Raw genomic sequence first — 17262 nt, forward strand, 5'->3', positions numbered from 1 at the left:
TACGAAATCATTAGAAAAGAGAGACTTAATACCCACACTTTAGAGTAGCTACAGAATCTCTATGTGAATCAACCTAAACACGACAATAGCTAAGGAATAGCTCAGGAAAGCTGAAACAAAGCTGTGTGGAACATGCCTTACATTTTTTAGCACTGACATGCAGAATACACTTATTTAAACCCAAGTACAAATTTCTAAAGAACCAACATGTTGGTATGCATTTTTCCTAGTCTTCATACAGAGTCTTCTCACAGGAGAAGTCAAGAAAGTACTAGTTTGTACTTAGCAGAAAAAAAACAAACAACCCCAAACAAACAAACAAAAATAACAACAAAACCACCAAATAAACAAAATCCAAAACGCAAACAAACAAACAAAAACCCACTCACACAACTGAACCCAGCAACAAAATTCCCAACACACACTCCCATCCCCAGTGTCATCTTATTCACAGTACGGGTATCTTTGTTGCTTTCCAGTACTTCTGAGAGTCTGATGGGTTTCCCCATTGACATTCATGACACTACAGCAAAGTCTGCCTAAAGTCTAAAAACTCAAGTAGCAGATAAGGGTTCAACAGTTTGGCTGTAAAACCACTTGAAACACTAAACCAATCAGTAACATCAGCTGATCTTGGCAAGGAATTTATCAGTTTATTTTTCACTAATGAGTGAAATATTCAGTTCCTTTACTGAGGAATCAGTGATCCTCTTCAGCACTGCAGAAAGGGAAAAAGCTGTGCACAAATACCTGAATGACTGTCACTGGTAAAGAACCATAAAATCCTGCCACCATTAAAAATACTGTACACTTACAAACAATTCACCAAATCAACTAACATATAGGTTATTATCTAGCTGAATAAATAGCAATATTATAACACTAAGAGTACCTCCTGCAAATTATGATTTTTAATGACATACACTGCAATTAAAGATATTTATCCACACATCCATATCATTATTGCGTTTGTGAAGTGAAATCCTTCTACTTTCCTTTTCTGTACTTTAAAATAACACACCTGTGGACAACTATGAAGTAAATCAATTATTGTGGTTCTAACACAGCAAGTTTTTAATTAAAATCACATGAACAGATGAGAAAATCAACATATCTTGTTCACAGAATTATATAATCATAGAATCATGGAAACATAGAATAGTTAGGGTTGGAAAGGACCTTAAGATCATCTAGTTCCAACCCCCCTGCCATGGGCAGGGACACCTCACACTAAACCAGGTCACCCAAGGCTTCATCCAACCTGGCCCTGAACACTGCCAGGGATGGAGCATCCACAACCTCCCTGGGCAACCCATTGCAGTGCCTCACCACCCTTACAGTAAAGAACTTCCTCCTTATATCCAATCTAAACTTCCCCTGTTTAAGTTTGAACCCATTACCCCTTGTCCTATCACTACAGTCCCTAGTGAAGAGTCCCTCCCAGCACCCCTATAGGCCCCCTTCAGATACTGGAAGGCTGCTAGGAGGTCTCCACGCAGCCTTCTCCAGGCTGAACAGCCCCAGCTTTCTCAGCCTATCTTCATACGGGAGGTGCTCCAGTCCCCTGATCATCCTCGTGGCCCTCCTCTGGACTTGTTCCAACAGTTCCATGTCCTTTTGATGTTGAGGACATCAGAACTGCACACAATACTGCAGGTGAAGTCTCATGAGAGCAAAGTAGAGGGGCAGGATCACCTCCTTCGACCTGCTGGTCATGCTCCTTTTGATGCAGCCCAGCAAATGGTTGCCTTTCTGGGCTGCAAGCAGACACTGTCGGCTCATGTTCATTTTCTCATCAACCAACACCCCTTCTCCTCAGGGCTGTTCTGAATCTCTTCTTTTCCCAACTTGTAGCTGTGCCTCGGACTGCTCTGACCCAGGTGTAGGACCTTGCACTTGGCATGGTTAAACTTCACAAGGCTGACATCATCCCACCTTACAAGCGTGTCAAGGTCCCTCTGGATGGCATTCCTTCCCTCCAGTGTATCAACCGAACCACACAGCTTGGTGTCATCGGCAAACTTGCTGAGGGCGCACTCAATCCCACTGTCCATGTCAGCGACAAAGATGTTAAACAAGACCGGTCCCAACACTGATCCCTGAGGGACACCACTCGTTACTGGTCTCCAGCCGGACATTGAGCCATTGACCACAACTGTTTGTATGCGGCCATCCAGCCAATTCTTTATTCACTGAGTGGTCCACCTATCAAATTGATGTCTCTCCAATTTAGAGACAAGAATGTCCTGTGGGACAGTGTCGAACGCTTTACACAAATCCAGGTAGATGACATCAACTGCTTTACTGCTGTCCATCAGTTCCCTAGCCCCATCATAAAAGGCCACCAAATTGGTCAGGCAGGATTTCCCCTTAGTGAAGCCATGCTGGCTGTCACCAAGCACCTTGTTTTTCTTGTGCTTTAGCATGCCTTCCAGGAGAATCTGCTCCAAGATTTTGCCAGGCACAGAGGTGAGACTGACTGGTCTGTAGTTCCCTGGGTCATCCATTTTCCCCTTCTTGAAAATGGAGATTAAATGGAGAATTCGAACATCTCGTGATCGCTGCATCCAAGGCTGCCCTGAAGAGTCACATTTCCAATGAGCCCTTCCCTGTTTATGAGCACGAGGTCAAGCATGGCACCTCTCCTTGTCAGCTCCTCTGTTACTTGCAGAAGGAAGTTGTCTTCCACACAATCGAGGAACCTCCTGGATTGCTCGTGCTGGGCCGTACCGTCATTCCAGCAGATGTCAGGGTGGTTGAAGTCCCCCATGAGGACAAGGGTCTGCGAGAGTGAGGCTGTTCTTATCTGTCTGTAGAGTGCTTCATGCTCAGATTCCTCTTGATCAGGCTGTCTGTAACAGATCCCCACAGGAATGTCTCCCATCGCTGTTCTCCCTTTAACCCTGACCCACAAACTCTGTTGACTGCTCACCTGTCCCCAGACAGAGTTCCATACTCTCCAGCCTATCCCTAACATAAATAGCAATTCCCCCTCCTCGCCTGCCTGGCCTGTCTTTTCTAAAAAGCCTGTAACTTTCCACTCCAACACTCCAGTCATAGGAGCCATCCTACCATATTTCTGTGATGCCTGTTATATCATACCCCTGTAGACGTGCACACAACTCTAACTCCTCTTGTTTGTTCCCCATGCTACGAGTGTTTGTATAGAGGCAATTAGAAAATACATAATGCTCTTTTAAGGCTGAAGGAACTTATAATAGAGTTACTTTCACATATATATACAATCAAGAACTATTTCATCTGTAGATTCACTTGCTTTTTTCACTTCCTAAAGTACATTGAAGCTAAAAAAGAATGTGAACATTAAAAAAAAAAAAAGTGTTATTAGTAGTCACTTAATCTGGGTTGGCATTTAGAGATTAGAAACTTCAATGGTCTGAAATAACTCCCAGAAGGTCACTGAGAAACCAAAATATTGGTCACTACTTTGTCTGTCTTCATTGCTCTGCCGAAAAAGTAAGATGAATAATCATTAATACCCTCATAATTACACACAGTGTTTTTCTGCCAATATTGTAATTTCAGTTTGATAGGAATACCTTGGTTGTACTCTTTCAATGTTTACAATCAGAAGGCTATAGTATTTTTCATCTTTGTTCAGCGGGGGTTGTGGGGAGAAAACGGCAGACAAGTCTATGAGCATGTGTGTCTCTGATGAATGTTATTTAATTGCTGGAAGAACAAAAAAACATGCAACAAACAGTACCAACTATAAATAAATAATGATAAAATATACCAGTTTTTAATAGATTCAAAAATACTTTGTTTGGTTTTAATGTTGCCCTTTAGAGCTTTCTGTGCTTGATGTGTCTTTATGCTTTCCTCTCTCTGAGCTGGAGACTAAAGAAAATTATATACCAAAGACATAAAATCACAGAATTGTCTATACTGTCTCACTCCTGGGTAGGAATTCAACTTCACAGATCAGTCATGATTGATTGTAACAATTCCAAAATATCATCTTATTTTACTCTCTCCTCACATGAGCTCCATAATACTGTAGGTCAAAGTGATTCAGAGCAAGGCTCATTATTTTCAGTAAAGTGTTCCATATCATGGTCAAGATACATGCAATTACTGAAAAATGTAGTTGAGTGCCAAAGCAGTTGTTAAAAGTATGCATAAGTATTGACTTCCAGTCTTTACCAACAGATGGATAATTAGGTCCACTTCCATTCTAAAGTTCATGTAAAGACCTTTTATTTCCTCTGACTTCAAAGATACTCAGACAAAAAGAAAACAATTGTTTAGTTTGGCATTCACATAAGTTAAACAGAAGTTGTCTTAGAGGCAATTTCTATTGTCATCAGTATTTCAGGTAAACTGAAAACAACTTCCTAAACTGAAACTCTGTAATGAAACTCAGGGTGCCTAAGACTGCCTGGCATCTCTTAGAAGCTCACATATTTTGGCCTGAGTATACACTCAAGAGTTTCCCAATTAATATTCATTTACTTATTTTTCTTCTAGTGGCAGCTATTCCAGAATAGGGTACTTCTAACCTTCTGAAGTTCATGGGGTAACTGCTCTGGAGTTTTGCTTAGTTTTTTTTTTTTATCCCTTTGATGTAGTTCTTTTACATCAAGAAACTTGAAATACTACAGAGGACTGTAAGGTACCAGCAGAAGTGCAATGCCTGATATATCTTTTTTAAAAGCTACCACTATCTATAATTATCTACTAAGGATGGTAACAATCTGTTCCACTTTGAGTGATCAGTTAAAAAAAAATGAGTTATTAAATTACTGCTTACAATTATCTTTAGAAAGTGGTTGCACAGTTTGTCTTCTGACAATTATCTCCACTCAGAACAAAAATACACTTGAAACAATACCTGTCCTTTATTTCTCTTTCTTTCATGCTTGCACAGATATGAACTTGTTCATTTAACAGAAGCATATGATGATTAAAATCAATAAAGAAATATAAATCAATATTAATTACACAATATGTTGCAACAGATATAATTCTGAAACAATTTATCTAGAGCTGCACTGACAGTTTCTGTGACTTAAAGGGGATAGTTTGTAGAAAATTTTACCCCCCTCTAAGACATCACAAATACAACTAAGTACTTAATCTCAATTTATTTATAGGTTATATCTGTTCACACTGGTGATATGATAAACAACAAAACCAAAACAACAATTAAAATTGAAGACATTAAACCACACCAACCTGTAGCTATTAGGGAAATTTCTTATTAGGACTTTCTGCTGTTTAACAAAGGAAACAACAGAAAAATAATAGGAGAAAAATAAAACACAAAACTAAAATGTCAAACAAAAAGCTGAAAACCAATCTAACTCCAAACTAGATGTGATTTTCACCTTGCTCTTGAAATACACCCAATGAAACTCAAGATCATATTGGTATTTTTTTGCATCTTGAAAATAATCTGTAATGAGAAACTGTAAGAGTAAGAATATTAGGAATATTCCATGAAACTAAAATTAAAATATTAAATGCAGAAATAAGAAAAGCAAAATGAAGTTAACTGCAGGAACACACTTTTTCCCCCTTCTTATTCTGCCTATTTCAGTGTTGTGTTTCAAGAGAGGGTTACACTGATAACTCAGAACACATAAAACTCCTTACTTAGGTACTGAACAGGAACAGAATAGACAGAAAGAATGACAACACTCCCAAGAGCTTCAAACCCCTTTTGATACCTTCTTTTCAAGCCAAAGACCTTAAGCAGAATACACTCATTTCACAGGAATGTTCCCAACTTTCCTTCTGAAAGTTTCAAGTAATATGTAAGTTTTAATTACGCAACAAGTGGCGTCCGTCAGGGATAGGTGTTGGGACCAGTCTTGTTCAACATCTTTGTCGCTGACATGGACAGTTTGATTGAGTGCGCCCTCAGCAAGTTTGCTGATGACACTAAGCTGCATGGTTCAGTTGATACGCTGGAGGGAAGGAATGCCATCCAGAGGGACCTTGACACGCTTGTAAGGTGGGATGATGTCAGCCTTGTGAAGTTTAACCATGCCAAGTGCAAGGTCCTACAGCTGGGTTGGAGTAATCCCAGGCACAGCTACAGGTTGGGAAGAGAAGAGATTCAGAACAGCCCTGAGGAGAAGGACTTGGGGGTGCTGGTCGATGAGAAAATGAACATGAGCTGGCAGTGTGCGCTTGCAGCCCAGAAAGACAACTGTATCCTAGGCCGCATCAAAAGGAGCATGACCAGCAGGTCAAAGGAGGTGATCCTGCCCCTCTACTTTGCTCTCATGAGACTTCACCTGCAGTATTGTGTGCAGTTCTGATGTCCTCAACATCAAAAGGACACGGAACTGTTGGAACAAGTCCAGAGGAGGGCCACGAAGATGATCAGGGGACTGGAGCACCTCCCGTATGAAGATAGGCTGAGAAAGTTGGGGCTGTTCAGCCTGGAGAAGGCTGCGTGGAGACCTCCTAGCAGCCTTCCAGTATCTGAAGGGGGCCTATAGGGGTGCTGGGAGGGACTCTTCACTAGGGACTGTAGTGATAGGACAAGGGGTAATGGGTTCAAACTTAAACAGGGGAAGTTTAGATTGGATATAAGGAGGAAGTTCTTTACTGTAAGGGTGGTGAGGCACTGCAATGGGTTGCCCAGGGAGGTTGTGGATGCTCCATCCCTGGCAGTGTTCAGGGCCAGGTTGGATGAAGCCTTGGGTGACCTGGTTTAGTGTGAGGTGTCCCTGCCCATGGCAGGGGGGTTGGAACTAGATGATCTTAAGGTCCTTTCCAACCCTAACTATTCTATGATTCTAAGGTATCTACCAGGTCAATACTTCTTGACAAAGAAGAATTTACACAGTAACTGCAGATTTAAATTCAGTTTGCATGTCTAGGCTCTTGGGGATTTAGTTCCATGGTTAGCAGTGCCAATTAAGACATATGCCAGCCTTAAATCCTTTACAGAATAAATAGCAGTGACATACACCCACTAAACTTTGTTTCTGTTTTAGTCAAGGAAAGCGGGCTGTGTTTTACTCACTTCAAGGAAAACAGAGGAAGAATACCTGTACCCTGTGGCGTACGTACAGACAACATTACTCAATGAACTTGTTATTTTAACATAAGCAAGATTGCCTTCTGTAGTGATAAACCAAAATTTGCTCTGTGGGCAAACCAGCATTTCACTGATTTCAGTGTGGCACAGACACAGGTAGGGCTTGCTGGAGTGTCATTTTACCAGCACTCGTATTCTTAAGCTCAAGTAGACATCCCTGAGAGACATTTAGGAAGACAGTTCTGAGACTGATTTATTCCTTAGACTTGTCCCAGTGATAAATGAATAGCCTCATTTGTCTTTGTCCTTCAAATTTAAGGAAATAGACTAAAGAGTACATTAAGTTCTCCCATGCAGCACAACCCTTCCATGCAAGGTGCTCACTGCCAATAACGTTATTTGAAGGGAAGCCTACAGCTACCTGCTACGTGTTCTAGGTCACAAAGGAGTTCCAAAAGAGAAGTAATACAATTGCAGCAGGCAACACAGCTTTGATTAACTGAAATAAATAATATCAATTTATTAAAGAAAAAAGAAAAAAACAACAAACCAACACTTAAATTTGAAAGCAAGGATGGGGTATTTGTTGTGATCTGACCGCAATAATGACTTCATGTTGATCAAAAAGTTATTGCCAACAAAATTACATGCACAGCTCTAAATGTGAACAATATGCACCCTTTAAGGGTTTTAAGTGTTTTATCTCTAAGCTAACAGTTCATTAAGATTTTAATCAGCTTTTAAAGAAAAAGAAACATGTTTCAACGTGAGTCTTTCTGGCTTTGAATAGAACGCTAATGTCAATTCCTAGGAAAGATTACTTAGTAACTGTATCATGGATATTTCATAGATAGTATTTTTTTACAGAGTATAAATGGGTAACAGTATTTCATAAGCACTTAGGGGAAATTCACATTATGTGCTATTGCCATTAATTTAAAATGCAAGTTAAGTTCCTAGACTTCCTTTGTATTCAATAAGCTCTGAATGATTCCTAATAAGTCATTATAAATTATACACTATTTAGATTTATACAGGTAAAAAAAAAAAGATGCTGATAGTTTATGAGATTACTAGTTAAAGTTTAGATCTAAAATAGCCTGTGCAGTGGGATGAAGAGAGGGAACAAAACTAAGGACTCCATAATTCTTAGAGATGCAAAAGAAAGTAGAAAGTCAAGGTTAAAAACTTTCAGGAGAAAAGTGTTCACAAGTGAATGCGTAGTGCTATATAAAAGTTATGGATTCTAATATGTTACTATTATTAATGAATAGCATCATAACTTTAAATTTGCAGTTTTGAAAGTTAAGTGTCAGCTTTCTCAGCCTTACCCTTCTTTGTCATAGGAGAGATGTGGCAGACTTTGATTGCTTGCCTCCTTTTCATATGTAGAAGCATGACTAAGCTGTTTATTGTACAATGCATTTTTCCCAATATCTCCAAACACAACAGAATGATGTTTAGATATGTCTTTCACTCAGTGTAAAAAAAAGCTCTTGTTTTCACAAACACTGGATTGCAATGGGAAAAAGAACATATGTCCCTGTCTGTCAGAAAAATAGAAAGGTTCCAGCAAACACTAAGAATTTCAGTGATATAAATCTTCTGTGCGTCATAATGTAAATAGTATTAAGGTGAAGTTGACCTAGTGCTGCAGAGCAGAAAGTGAAGATTATGATCTGTTGTTGAGAAGAGCTTCTGTAAATACTTCCTTTATAATCCAGTTATAAATTGAATGTTAATGGTTTATTTGATGAGAATACTGCCATCATAGGTGGCAGTTCAAGAGCATTTCTGTGCAGAGATGTTATGACTTTTTAAAAAATCCTTCATAGAAGAGAATGAGATTGGAGAATACTTCAGCAAACTACACATACATAAGTCCATGTATCCTGACAAGGTGCACCCATGAGTGCTGGGGAGCTGTGCAGATGTCATTGCAAAGCCCCTTTCTATAAACTTTGATGGATCATTGTGCCAGGGAGAAGTGCCTTACGACTGCAGTAAAGTAAATGTCAGTTCTACTTTCTAGAAGGACAATATGGAGGCCGCAGGTAACCATAGTGCCATGCAGTCAAGACATGTGGGCAAAACTGAAACACAGGAGGTTTCCTCTAAATATCAGGAAACACTTTTTGCCTGTGAGGGTGACTGCTACAGGTTTTTCAGAGAGGTTGTAGGGTCTCCTTCCTTGGAATACTCAAAAGTTGCCTGGAAACAATCCTGAGCAGCCTCTAAGCCTGCTAAGTAGAAAAGCTAGGCCAGATGACCTCCAGAGGTCACTTACAATCTGAAGCAACCTGTAAAGCTATATTCTCAGTTACAAACACTCTCTAAAACCCAAACTGGAAATAGTATTAGAATAGAGAATGCTTTGGGAGCAAAGCAGCTAGGATTGAAGATAATACATTGAATAATTCTGGCACAGCATATGTAAACGTTCAATGAACTACTCTACATGTGGTAGAAAAAGCTTTAAATTTGCAGTACTCTATGCTAGATAGACTATGACTCAAACAGGGGCATGTAATATAATACCAGAGATTGTAATATATATTTGTAAGCTAAGGTAGCATTAATAACTCTTGCTCTGATTGAACCTATTGTTCTATTCAAACCTTTCTGAAAGATAAACTGCTCCACAGTTTTTTCTCCTTTTAATAATACAGCATTGTCATGGTATTCCTTGCGAACCTTTCCTTAGGCAAAGTTCAACATGACTGATGGACACACTAAAAATTGAAAAGCAATGGGTAGAGTATGAATGGATCACTTCTAGTGAGTGTAAGAATTAAACAGACACTGAAGCTAAAAACTGGTAACAGAAGTACCCTTCATATACTAGCTACATGATGGTTCTACATTTCATTTCTAGCAGTATCACTGATTACAATACCAAGGCTAATTTAACTATTAACACATACTTTAAAAGTTAGATGAAAGCAATATTCTGAAATTATATAGTATCACCACTGGATACTCATTGCAATATTGGCATAATGTTTTAAAAATAGTCAATATGGGGATAAAAAACAAGCCACAAGCTAAAAGAAAAAAAAAACCAACAAACTCAAGTACAAACAATGTAATGGTGAAGATTTAAAAATCTTCCTTTTCCATAAAAAAACTTTATTTATGCAAACTATATATGATATGATCGTGTTTGTTACTTCTTTCTATTCTGCAATTTAAATATTAGCTGAACAAATTCTGCAGTACTGCCACAAATTTTTCTGCTAAAGCAAAATTAACCATTTTTTTTTTGGATACTGCTAGTGTTATTTTTACAAATGTAGAAGTTGATTCAAGTGCTGAAATACTGGCATAATATAAACTGAGCTTCTGTTAAGGCTAATACCCCTTGTTTACTGTAACAAAAGTGAAAATAATCAGAAACGTTTGTGTTTTTTCCCCTCCTACAAACAATAGTTTTGTTTCTTAATTGCGATAAGAAATGCAAGGAAACACGCAGCTGACAGACACAATTTCTTTCTGGCTTGCCTGTGCCCTGTATCCTCTATTTTCATTACTGATTTAAGTCTTCCCTTAGGCATGCTTAACATGTTTTAAAAGGCAAAGAAGAAAAACTTGAAGTAGGGAATTCAGATGGGCTCAAATAAAATTAATAAAATTAGATATTTCTAAAAACTGTTATTTCTTACTGTGGATGTGAATCACATCCTCTTCTACTAGATTTCATTTCTCATTTAGTGTATTCTTTCAATGTGGAAGATTTCACACATCTAGGCAGAGAGGTTACAGAACCTCAAACTACATATACTGATTTGCATAAAATAAGGTGAAGTCATACTGTACATTAAATGATTAATATATTTATTATGTGGATTATCAGATGGCAATTTTGGACAAACACTTTCTTCACAAGGTAAATACAAAGCTTTGACTAAATTACACTAATTGCATTCATTCATGGTTGCCTGTTGCAAATATATTCATGTCTTAGATAAAGAGTTTTATATTTGACAATGAAGATAACAATTAAGAACATCCAAAGAATCAGCTAGATTGGAAAGACATTTAAGATCATCAAGTCCAACTGTTACCCCAGGACTGTCAAGTCCATCACTGAACTGTGTCACTAAGGGTCTAATCTACATGTTTTTTTAACATTTCCAGGTATGGTGATTCCACCACTGCCCTGGGCATCCTGTCCAATACCTGATCACCCTTTTGGTGAAGAAATTTTTCCTAATATCCAACTTAAACTTCCCCTAGTGCAGCTTGAGGCCGTTATCTCTTGTCCTATTACTCATTACCTGGGCGAAGAGACTGACCCCCACCTCACTGAAACCTCCTTTCAGGTAGTAGCAGAGAGCGATAGGGTCCCCCCCCAAGTTTTGATGCTTCAGGATGATAAATGGACTTTTTCCTTAATCAATCATGAAATAAAGTTTTCCCTTTTTATAGACATAAACACTTTCACATTTTTCATTAGAACTTTAAGAGGAAACTTTAAGAAGGTATTATGTCAAGGGAGTTTTCCGAGGAACAGAAACACTACAAACTTTATACTGCAGGAACAATTTGACTCCCAAAGAGATCCATGATACTAACAATCAATTTAAAACTATTTTCTCTGTAAAACACAGCAACAATCTGCATATGCCAAAGTACAGTCAATGGAGTTATTTGTCACATGAGGACTACTTCTATGTTTGGCTTTTTAAAGATAAAATTACTTAATTGGCTCTTGAACTAAACGAAGTGTTGAGGAAAATGTTCCAGACTGCTTTAGGATTTCTTGAACTAGTGGGCAGACTCCTTGTGTTGATACTCTTTGGTAATATTAAGGCACTTTGAGTAGGCAAGTTGGTTGGGTTTTTTTTTTTTAAACATATCCCATCCCATAATATTACTTTTGCTGTTACTTAAATTAATATTTTAAAAATGAAATAAATGTTTGGGGTTTCTATATTTACTCTTCTCCTGCCACCCCAACACCCTCCACCCCATGGGTGTTTTTAGTAATCAATTTCTACATCCCTAATTGAGCTCCTTAATATCTAGAAACATACACAATCATTTCTGGGCAATCTGAAGAGTTTCGGTTCAAGGAGTCAAGCATTATTTTTTTGAAAACAGTCTTTTTTTCTGTTGTTGTTTTTTAAATGCAGTATTATTTGTATCCCTATAGAAAGCATTTATTTTTTTCCAAAGGGTAAGAGTCTTTTTCAGTAAGCAGTTGTTGCAGTTGTTACAAAAGGGTTTCACAAAAATTAATGTTTTGTACCACAGCAGTTGTGGTGTTCCATCAAATTCTGTCACATAACTTGCCTTATAAAAAAACATTGTCACAACATCTGTCACAAATAATGCAAGCACCTCTCACTATTCCTTTTGTCTGTAAAAGTAACAAGTTCCTTGATTCAGTATGCAGCTTTCAATTGCATGTCAATTCGTATGACAACAATTTAAATTTCCAGTGTACCATTACTAGCATGCAACTGAATTTTGGCAGCTTTTACTAGTTCTTTGATATTAGGAAAAATGCATATTGCCAGCAGCTCCAACTTTTACAGTCTCATGAAAAATCATCTCTTCTAATTTGGTAGGATCTACAAATTGATGCAACAGGCATGAATTGCTATTATAGCCAACATGAACTCTGACGACAAAAGTGTAAAATACTGTACACTGATACACAATACCAAAGAGCCAGTGGAATTTTAGGTATCATGTAGTTAAAAAAAGAAGCAAATCAAAAAAACCCCCCAAGCCCCCCCCCCCCCAAAATAAAAACTCAAAACCAAAACTAAACAAAGCAAACAAACAAAAAAAACCCCCACCAAACACAACAAAAAAACAACAAAACAAAACAAAAAACAACCCCAAAAAACTCAGAACATGTTTGAAGAAGCTTTGAAATAATCAGAATCCAGTTATTATCTAATTTAACAGTGCTACCATATTCATGCAAAAATTGCTGCCTACCCTTATTCTTGGAGAGAAAAAGTCTGCGGAATAAAAATCAGTTGTTGAAAGTTACAGAAGGCGACATTGCTGCTGCCACTTTGCTTTTGACAAAGTAATTCCTCAAATCATCTGTTCTTTCATCAGATGTGTTAGAATATCTTGTTTTGTACTACTTTGTGAAACATCAAGCTTTCTCATGAAAACACATACAATGCTTACTTTTCAGGTCAAACTGACCTCTATTGCTCTTCCAGCTATTTTAGTTTTAGCTTAGGGAGAATTGCCTTTGGGTACTTAAGTGTTATCAGACCACCAATCTATTGTTGAAGGATATCTCAGTAATGCAAATATCTACCTGCACACCTCCAACACTGGTGTTCCCTGCTACTGATATAATCAAAGACAATACTCTGATATTTCTGTGACAAGATTCATATAAACACGACTAAAGGATTTTCTAGCTGGATTAGAAGAGGTTTTCATTTACCATCTCTTCCTCATTTTAGCCCTCTACAGTTTATGGAACAAGTCTGTCTGTCTTTCATCACCTCATGCTCTCTGAGGAGAGCAGAAGCGTTAGAAGCAATTATGAGCTTTGTTCCTCATTCCCTGTGGCCTTGTCTCTGCTCATGATCTGTAATCACACTTGCTCACGCTCTTTGGTTGACTGTTTTTCTGCAGAGCAGACCTAACTCTGGCAGCTCTAGTCACCACAGAAATATCAGGAAGAATGTCAGCCATTGTATTTCTCAGTAGGATATGACCACGATGGCACTGAGCACTGCTCTGAAAGCAGAAGTCAACTTAGTTTGCTCTTTTAAAAAGACAAGTGATAGAATCACAGAATGGCTAGGGTCAACAACGAAAACCAGACAGGTCAAGAGGACTGTGTGCAGAATGACCTCTCACTTCCTATTATTCTATGGAATTAAGAGATTTCCACACAATGTAGTTGCCAATAGACCTAATTACTATATAAAATGAAACAGGAAAGAGAGATTGCCGCTATTTGCATGCCCATTCTATCTGGAGAGTCATATATAGTAATTCAGGTAACTGTAATAAAAAGAAGGAAGAGAGGCAGGGTGAATTCAAAGAATGGGGAAAAAAGTGTGATGGAAAGCTAGAAACTGGGGTAGAAAAACTGAAAAAGAGCACAGACTACCATTTTATTATGGATACTTTTGCTGGGAACTCTGAGAATCCCTTTTTCTGTATCTTCCAGAGTGAACTAATTAAAATTCTTGATTCTGTCTTTGTTTTAAAAATGACAAAATTGTGTTGCCATATTTCTTGAAGATTACTAATATTGGATTCTGCAGCATATGCTGAATACAATTCTAAAGGAAAATCAACATTAATATGCTACACAAGCCATGTAAAAAAGACCAACTATAACTTCCATACTCTCACCTGCTATAGGTTTGCAATAATAGTCTGATGAATTCTACAGTATGCTATCACTTACATTTCATGGGATTTAATAAAACTAAATCCTGAATATCCTGCTGCTTCTAACTATTGATCAAGAAACTAAATGAAAGAAAACAAACTGCAAACCCTGGTTCTCAGAAGAAAATACCAGATCATATTTAAAAAATAGAATAGGTGAATGAGGTCCTTTGAAAGAGTGATGACAGCATTCATCTTTCTTACATCATAAATCTTGACAGTGGCACTTTCAACAACTTGTTATAGAATAGAAAAAGCAGACCAATATTCTGTATTGTCTTTAATAACAACAAAGCAGCCCACTCCTGATTTCACTTTTTGATTTACATTTCATCATAGGTATAACTAAAATTCTGAGTGGTAACAGACTAAGTTTTATTTAGTTTACTGAGCCCTGAAAAAATGAAAGTAGGAGACCACATTCCCTTTGTAAACTGCATTGTCACACCCTATTACAGATACTTTCAAAGAGTAACCTACTGCAAGACTGCTGAAATAGGATCTTAAATACAAAGGTGTAACCTGCTTTCTTTTGATTTAAATCACGCGTTTGTGGCTTAGGTATATTTTGCATGTATTTTTCACCTGTCAGATAATCCAGAAACAGACCCTCACATCAAGATATGCTATAAAGATCAAGATAGAAATTCTGAGAATCATAAAGATTCACGTTCATGAACTTGCTTATTATGTTTTTATTCACAGAGCTCTGAAGGCATAGTGTCAGCTTTTTAACCAGACTCTTTTCATTACTACTCCCTGTTGGTGTTGCAGCACATGCTGTGAATGACCTCCAGAAATTCCTGGAGCTATATGCAGAGAGAAAATTGAATCTGAAAGCTTTATTAGATAAGTTTGTCTTTAGCTTGTGTCTGATGTCAGCTCTATTGACAAATAGAACTGCTTGTGAAACTGGGTCCTGACCTTGAAAAATCTCCAATCAAATGGTAACATTCAGTTTTGTGCCATATTCCTATCTATTAGATGTAGCAGAAATGAAAAGGCTTCTTAAGGAAAATCAGAAGAATAAGCAGGCAACTTCTCTTCTGCACACAGTGGGGAAACTAGGTATATGGCAATGTATACATAAAAGTACGAACTCAGGCTGGCATATGTGAACCTTTTTACTGTAAATTAAAATTATTCAAAATCAATACATTTATAAATATTTATATAAACTATTGCTTATTCCCTAATTCAAAAGCAACCAAAAGAAATGGTAAAGGCAACAACCTAATCCTTTATACTATTCCACTTCATACAAGAGTAAGCAAACTTTGTCAGGCCAGCTGATTCAAAAGCAAGAGCCTACTCTTACAGTTCTCCAGTGATTAAAGAACTCAGGGCATTCTTTATGATATGTCCTTACTGCCTTGCTCCCTACTAATTTTCTCTCTTGTACTTTGTTCTAGTGAAACTTTACATAAACTTAACTATAACTAATATTAAAAATAGACATTTCTTTTAGATTCAACATGCACATATTCTAGACATGGCCATTATTAGAAATAATATTTCTTTCCGTTACAACTCTCATGCTAGCAGTCTTATTTTAATGGTGTCCTAAAACTAATGTGCAGTAAAATGGACTACTGGTGGTAACATTGCATTCTAATTCAGTGTGGAACTAGTTGTCACAAGAGATGCATGCTGTGGATTTTTAGCTGTTCAACTCTGTGGAGAATAATTCTGCAAAATTAAATATCTACCATGTCCTCCAGACAGGCATTTTAATAGCTAATAGCAGGTTTTTTTAAATGGAAAATGTTATGTGCAATGTATTTTTAAATATCAAAAAATGTCTGCATTAGTATGGAAAACACTGTAGAAGAGCACGTCCCTAGATCATTCAGTCTTCCCCAAGGAATTATTCTGAGTATTCCTGGTCTCAGTTATAACAATGCCAGCTGCTATAAACAATACAGACACTCTATCTGATTTGTACATTTGTTTTTAATTTACCATCTGAATACACATATTGTTGTCTCTTCAGGTGCATATAATGAAATGCACAAGCATTTTTTAAGACTAGCATTTTGAAATTCTGAAAAACCCCACAGTTCTGAACTATGTCATATGCGTTCACTCAAGTACTGTACATAACATATAAACAATGACTGCTTCAGAGCACATCAGCTATGAAATACTACAAAAAAGAAAATAGCATCTATTGTGCATTTTTGCCCAAAGCTAGTTATTGTAATTTTGTTTATTACATATTTTCAGTGTCTCTTGAATATCTCTCTAAAACAAATGGTTTCTTTGTTTTTAAAGAGGCAGTGGGGTGTCACATGATCCAGCTCAGAAATCCATAGACTGAATAGATTTCAACATATATAGTTTCAAAACCAAAACATTCTTCATCCCCACTGGAAATATTTAACCAAGTATCATATCAGACATTTAACAGGGCAGACTTCAATATGCAGGATACCGCTATGTCCAATATGTACATCTGCCTAAGAACTACTACAGAATACTAGACCCCTCAATTATGCATTTATTATGAAAAGAAAATTCCAGGTGCATAAAATACAGACATTAGCACTACAAAGCCCCTTTCAGCTTCTGAGGTTGCTAGATTTTCATAGAATCATAGAACAGTGTGGGTTGGAAGGTTCCAACTGCCCTGCCATGGAAAGTTCACCTCCCACTAGACCATGTTGCACAAAGCCCCATCCAGCCAGGCCTTGAACACTGCCAGGGATGGATCAGCTACAGCTTCTCTGGGCAACCTGTTCCAGTGCCTCACCACCCTCATAGTGAAGAATTCCTTCCTATTATCTAGGGTAAATCTACCCTCTGGATGGATCAGCTACAGCTTCTCTGGGCAACCTGTTCCAGTGCCTCACCACCCT

The 17262-nt window shown here is 37.7% G+C and overlaps 1 protein-coding gene across 11 annotated transcripts in view; it reads right to left on the bottom strand.

Annotated features, from left to right (window-relative positions):
* Positions 1 to 17262, bottom strand: part of DMD (dystrophin) — a 745980-nt gene that overhangs the window by 329263 nt on the left and 399455 nt on the right. The gene's annotated exons all lie outside the window — the stretch shown is intronic.

This window comes from Neopsephotus bourkii, unplaced genomic scaffold (genome assembly GCF_033783945.1).
Source record: "Neopsephotus bourkii isolate Nb327-2 ecotype Australia unplaced genomic scaffold, CSIRO-AGI_Nbou_v1 NB_414, whole genome shotgun sequence".
In the NCBI taxonomy this organism is placed as follows: domain Eukaryota; kingdom Metazoa; phylum Chordata; class Aves; order Psittaciformes; family Psittacidae; genus Neopsephotus; species Neopsephotus bourkii.